This window comes from Lolium perenne, chromosome 1 (assembly GCF_019359855.2).
Source record: "Lolium perenne isolate Kyuss_39 chromosome 1, Kyuss_2.0, whole genome shotgun sequence".
Classification (NCBI taxonomy): Eukaryota; Viridiplantae; Streptophyta; class Magnoliopsida; order Poales; family Poaceae; genus Lolium; species Lolium perenne.
In genome coordinates this window covers 39,463,744-39,470,960 of record NC_067244.2, presented here as the reverse complement: position 1 = coordinate 39,470,960, position 7,217 = coordinate 39,463,744, and positions in this window count along the sequence as shown.

Here is a 7,217-nt window from a genome sequence, read left to right as displayed (position 1 = left end):
CTGCCTCTTTCTCCCCCACCGTGCGTTCCTCTTCTCCCACCCGACCCCAGCCGTCGCCACCGTCGCACCTGCTCTCCGGCCGCCGTCCCGGGACCTCCCTCCTCCTCTGGTTGGCTGGATCCGGGCAGTGCCCCCTCTCCTCCATGGCTTCCTCCTCCGGTTAGTTTCCTCTCCTCTCTCTCCCTCTCTAGAATGGGTAGACCTCTCTAGAAGAAAGAAGGATGGATGAATCTCTCCGTAAGTTTTGCCATAGAGGTGGATGATCTTGTGCATTGTGCTGTGAAAATTTGAGGAACAATGGTTGAGTCTAGAGCAGATCTGGTGGTTTTTCGATTTGACCGGCACTGCCGCCCCTGTCTCACCGGCACTGCCGGTTGGGCCGGCACTGCCGCCCATACCACCCCGGCACTGCCGGTGTAGCTGTTTCCAGATCACTTTTAGCTTCTTCTCTTGTATCTTGAACATTTCATTCACCATGCTTTGATTATCATGTTTGCTTTGTTTTAGTGTACCTTATCATATGCTCCTCCTACCCATTGCTCTCACAGGTGCAGGTGGTCCTCATTGCTCTAACTCGGGCAAACGGGCGGTACCTAGTGACTTTGAAGCTGAAATCCTACCTGTGAAGAAGTCGTCTCGTCGGGAGAAGAACATGGCTCCGGCTGAACCTCGAGCTAACCTCATCCGGAGGCTGAGAGGCTTGCCTATTGGGAAGTGGCCGGATAATGAGTATGCTCGGCTGCGTCAGACCAACATCTACACCTCTCCCAAGGCCGTCAATTGCTCTGCGCAGTTCTGGACTAAGTATCAAGAGAAGATTTTGTATGATCTCTATGCTAATGCCACCTATAAAGTTGCTCCTATGCATCACATCAACTTTGCTCACATGGATAAACACGCCCAATACTTTGCAGAAGCTCGAGAGATTTGTGAGAAGTTTGGTCTTCTTCCACTGATGAAGTTTCAACATCCTTACTGTGTGGATGTGATTGGGCAATTCTTTGCCACAGTCTATGTTGACAATGATGATGCCAAGACTATGACTTGGATGACAGAGGGTCGCATGTTACATGGCACTTGGGACCAATTTGCAGCATGTCTTGGTTATCCGGTGCTCTCTGGCAATGAAGACGGATTTTTTAGAGCCCACAACACTCCCAAGCCCATTGAGAAGACTCTCCTTGCTGATCTTTATCTTGAAGGAGAAGTGGTATATGGATCTCAGAAATTCCTTCGCCCGGTGTATGACATCCTTCTCCGCATTTACCGAGAGGTCCTTAATCGCAAGGTTGGCTGCGTTGATCAGATCTATGGGTACCTTGGGAACTTGTTATATCTCTCTCACCAGCACCGTGACTCTGGCCTTCAGCTTGATGTGATGGACTTCCTGTGGAATGAGTTTTGGGCATGCATTATAGCTCGCAAGGCTCCTGTATTTGCTCCCTACTTCATGTTCTTCATTTGCTCTCGTTGGGACAATGCTGGATATGGCAACCTCACTGATGAGGTTATTCTTCTACCTCACAAGGCCAAGGATCTCAAGGTCAAGACTCATACTAATCCTCCTCGTCTTCCAAATGTTGAGGATTCTGCTGAAGAAGATTCTGATATGGAGTATGCTCCTCCTGCTGACAATGGCTGGGTTGCTCGCATAGAGGCCAAGTTGGCCAAGATGTTCTGTCTTAAGTCTGACATCAACAGGCGTCAGTATCAAGCTCATAGGGAGAGGAAAATGGAGAGGAGGAACACAAAGCTCATCATGCGCAAGTTGGATATTCCTGTTGAGAGTGGATCTGAGGAGATCATCACTCCTGAAGAAGAATGGCTCTCTAAGCATGGCAATGTGACTGAGTTTGAACAGCTTGGGCTTCCCGGTCCTTCTCGCCATCGGCGCCCCACTAGTGATGAAGTTGAGCCCGCCGAGTCTGAAGACGATGAAGAGACGGAGGAATCCTCCGAGGATGAGTGAGCTTTCATGGGACGATGTAGCACTGCTTCTTTTCTCCTTTTTGGTGTCTTGATGCCAAAGGGGGAGAAGAAGGTCTAGTAGGACTTGCACGGGATTTGCTAGGGTTTGAGGGCACAAGCATTTGCTTTTTATCATTCCATTAAAGCTTGTGTCCTTCGTTTATCTTCTATGATTATGTTGAACCTTATCATGTGTTTTGTGTTGTTTAAAACTCTGTTCTATGCGTGGTGGGCAAGACATGTTAGTGAGTGAACTATTGCTATGGTTTTCGGTATTCTATATGGTTGAGAGTATTGTCATGAATTGGTATGATCATCTTATATATCTCAAATTGTCTATGGATTTATCTCAAATTGATACTTGATATGATTATGGGACACTTGTTCATGAATTGTCTTGAAATGTTGAGGATGTCAGTATGAAAGGGTATGATCTTCTCATCTCAACTTTTATCTTTTTCCATATATTATCTGTCATATTTGTCTTATAAGCATTGTGCTTTCTACCTTGAAAGTTGAAGTTGCTCTATACCTAATGTGTGCATATATATTCGTGCACTAAATTTCTCGCATGCACACATCTAGGGGGAGTTTCTCTCTTATGTCAAACACAATGATATTCTTGCTCTATACTTTGCAAAATCCCGGTATTGTCATCAAACACCAAAAAGGGGGAGATTGAAAGAACATTTCATGATCTCTGAGTTTTGTGTGTTTGTTAACAACACCGGTGACAATTTAATTGTGTGCTAAGTGGATTACAGATATGGAAAAGATACCACGGAAAATCTCGACCCACTCAAAAAGGAAGAAAAGAAAAAGGAAGAATCTGAAGCCTGGCCCTGGCCGGCACTGCCGGCACTGCCGGCAACACTGGGCCGGCACTGCCAGTGTGTGCACCCCGGCACTGCCGGTGATTCCAGGCCGGCACTGCCGGTGAGTGCACCCCGGCACTGCCGGCGTTTCTGGCCCGGCACTGCCGACCTGACTGTCGACCTGCTGATTCAGAAAAGTGTCCGACACTGCCGGCGTCTCAAGGCCGGCACTGCCGGCGATTCTCCTCCAACGGGCAGAAAAGTTGGTGGGGTATAAATACCCCCCTTCACCTACCTTGGAATGTTGCTCAAACCCTAAGAACTTCATCCACCATTGCTGAGCCACCAAGAACACCAAAATAGCCAGATCTCCTCCGTCAACCACCCAAATCACTTGTGCTTTGGAGAATCGAAGGAGATGACCCCGATCTACATCCTCACCGAAGCGTTTTTCATTTGCCCCTCATATGCTTGAGGGCCCCCTTGCTAGTGTTCCTCTTTGGATCCCTAGTTGATTGTTGTTGATGTATTTTTATTGATTGTTGTGTTGTTACAGATTTGGGAGCCTCCAATTTGGTTGTGGATGTGTGCCCCAAGAACTTTGTAAAGGCCCGGTTTCCGCCTCGATGAAATCCCTTAGTGGAAGTGGGCTAGGCCTTCGTGGCGTTGCTCACAGGAGACCTGATTGAAGTCTTCGTGACTGTTGGTCTGACTTTCGTAGCGACCACACTCCTCCGAACGTAGATGTACCTTTTTGCAAAGGAAGGGAACTACGGGAATCAACTCCGTGTCTCCTTGTGCTCCACTCTCGGTTACCTCTATCCTTTATCTCCTCTATATTGTATTGCTATATCTTGTTTAGTCGTTGACCTTGTCATATAGGGAAATTCACTTAGTTGCATATCTAGAGAATTTACCTTTGTGTCAAGGCTAAATTGAAAAAGAACTAAAAATTGGTTAGCACCTATTCACCCCCCCTCTAGGTGCGGCATACGATCCTTTCAGCAGAGCAGCAGCAGCGGCCGCCTCAGAGGATGACGACGACTAGAGCGGGCCTGACCTAGGGGAGAAGGTGACGGAGCAGAGGGCCATCCTCGCGTCCTTCGAGCGCTAAAGAAGGCCAAGGATGACACCAACGAGGTGCTGCAGCAACGGCTTCTGGAGGACGCGGTGGCCCACTTCGCTCTGGTGGCCACGCAGTGAAGTGATCGGCGGGTGGCGACGAAGAAGCGGAAGACGGAGGAGGCAACGACGGGGCGTGGTCGTGAAGCGCTCCGAGGGACAGCAAGTAGGCTAGGGCGATGACGTAGTTGTTTTTCATTCAAACTTGTAAAATATAATCAAATTTGAATGAAAAACTCGCAGTGATCATGGAGGGATCCATGTCGGGCCAAGAACCGAACCCTAGGTAGCCCAAAAAACACGGCCGGAGGGGGCTAGGCAGTACCGCGCGCGACGCCCCCGCCACGCCACGACCACCGCCCACACGACCCCCAACGGCCAGAGCAGCGCCAACCCGGGACGGAACCGGCGAGCCTCCCACCATAAGAAATGGTCTCACCCCGTCGGGCCCTCCAAGCATGCATGCGGGGGAAGGGGAACCACCGCCGTCAGCATCGCTCGGGCTTTGCCCGACGGCTCCTGGTGGCAACGGCGGGGGAAGGGGAGGAGGGAGGGGCCTGAGGCGGGAAGGTGGGGGGGCGCCCCGGTCACCTCATTGGGGGGCGGCGACCGGAGCAAGGAGTCTTCCCTGTCCACGGAATTAATCCGGTATCTCTTAAGACATCTATTTTGAAATATTGAAGAAACAACTCTGATACTCTTTTTTCTAAAACCGAATACAACGGTTTTGTATGATGGATTCTTAAATACTCTATTTTGAGACGATATTTCAATCTAGCGGACGTTACGGCGCCTTGACCCTATCTTCACGGTTGCAGATTCTTCAAGATTACTACTGCATGTTGACCAAGGGGCTCACTCAAGCTAGTATCTACCAGGTGAGCTATGTAGAGCAACTGATAGCTAGCAGTACACACTGTAGTGCCTTAGTAGAGTAGCAGGAAAGTTGTACAATTTCTGGTACAAGGTTCCGACACCAAGTACATGCCTCTGACACACACGTCTATGGATGTACCTTGCCGGTGCCTACCACTCCACGTCTAGTATAGTGTTAGCATGTACGTATTAATCTGTAATTTCAGCCTTAGGCTTTGACATTTTCAATTTTTGCCCTGAATAAGAAATACTCGTTGTATTTTTTGCTACTATATACATGTAAATTTTGTTCGGACCTTCATAAAGTTCTTCAGATACTGAAAAATAAATATCCAAGAGACCTTATTTAAAGTTTAAAGTTCTGTATCGCCCCTTTCCGTCTCACCCTAGTAACATACCAATCGGTTTGTTTAAGTTCTTAACCTTTTAACGAGGATATCTAAGCGTCAAGTTGTGCTTTCGATGGTGCTTGAGGATACATTGCGGTAATAATGATCCCAAGTTCGAAACAACGATACCATATATGACACACGCGAGAATAACTACCAGAAAACGGATCTGACCTTCCAAGCACGGACAATGGATACACTTGCAAGGAAAGAAGATCCTTTTGATGGGGCACAAGGTTACCTTACTCAAATAATGTGTTACTCAGATCCTTTAGATAGTGCTTGGGGGTACATTCCTTGAAACGGGATACTAAGTTCAAATGAACCGTTTGTACACCGAATATATCTTGTAGAGAGTGCTTGTGGATCCTTTAGATAATGCTTGGGGATACATTGTTCTCCATTCCTTTGACGGATACATATGGCAAAGCGTGAGGATACCGTGCAAAATACTATCCTACGTGACAAACATATACTTTCATATAGCATATAGAATTGATCCTTTCGATAGTGCTTGATGATACCTTGTGATAAAAAATGATCCTAAGTTTGGAAAAAAGGATACCATAGGTGACACGCGAGGAAACCTTGCCGGAAAGAACAATCTAACCTGCCAAGCACAAACTATGGATATACTTGCTATGAAATAAGATCCTTTTGATAGGATGCGAGGATACCTTGCTAGGAAGAAGGTTAACTGGATCCTTTAGATAGTGCGTGGGGATACATTATTGGAAAATGGATCCAAGGAGGAACGTGTGTACACCGAAGTTATCTTTTAGATGGTGCTTGTGGATCCTTTAGATATATAATGATGAAGCGTGAGGATACCATGCAAAATACTATCCTACATGCCAAACATATATTTTCATCTAGCATATAGAATTGATCCTTTCAATAGTGCTTGAGGATACCTAGTGGTAAAAATGATCCCAAGTTCTTACAAGGATAACTGAGTGACACGTGAGGATACCTTGCAATATCTAATGATACACTTGCAAGGAAAGAAGATCCTTTTTAATACGGCGTGATGATACCATGCTCGAATCATGTGTTACTTGGATCCTTTAGATAGTGCGTGGGGATACATTTTTGGATAAGAGGAATCCTAAGTTTGGACGAACCGTGTGTACACCGAATATATCTTTTTGATAGTTCTTGGGGATCCTTGAGATATTGCTTGCAAAATGGACCACTATGATAAAGCGTGAGGATACCGTAAAAAATAGTATCTTACGTGCCAAGCATGTAATTTGCTATCGATAGTGCTTGAGGATACCTTGCGGTACAAATGATCCCAAGTTCAGAAAAAACATTCCTTAGATGACACCAAAGGATACCTTGCCGGATAAAGGATCTAACCTTCCAAGCATGGACTATGGATACACATGCTAGGAAAAAAGCTCCTTTTGATGGGGTGTGAGGATACCTTGCTTGAATAATGTGTTACTTGGATCCTTTAGATAGTTCGTGGGGATACATTCTTGTAAAAGGGATCCTAAGTTCAGGCGAACCGTGTGCATGCCGAATATATCTTTTAGATAATGCTTGGGGATCGTTTAGATAGTCCTTGGAAAATGGATCACACAGATAAAGCGTGAGGATACCGTGGAAAATACTATCCTCACGTACCAAACATATACTTTCATATAGCATAGAGAATTGATCCTTTCGATGGTTCTTGAGGATACATTGCGGTAAAAATGATCCCAAGTTCGAAAAAGATACCTTATATGACACATGAGAAGAACTTACCGGAAAACGGATCTGACCTTCCAAGCACGGACAATGGATACACTTGCAAGGAAAGAAGATCCTTTTGATGGGCCGCAAGGTTACCTTGCTCAAATAATATGTTACTCAGATCCTTTAGATAGTGCTTGGGGATACATTCCTGGAAATGGGATACTAAATTCAAATGAACCATTGGTACACCGATTGTATGTTGTAGGTAGTGCTGGTGGATCCTTTAGATAATGCTTGGGGATACATTGTTCTCTGTTCCTTTTACGGATACCTATGCCAAAGCGTGAGGATACCGTGCAAA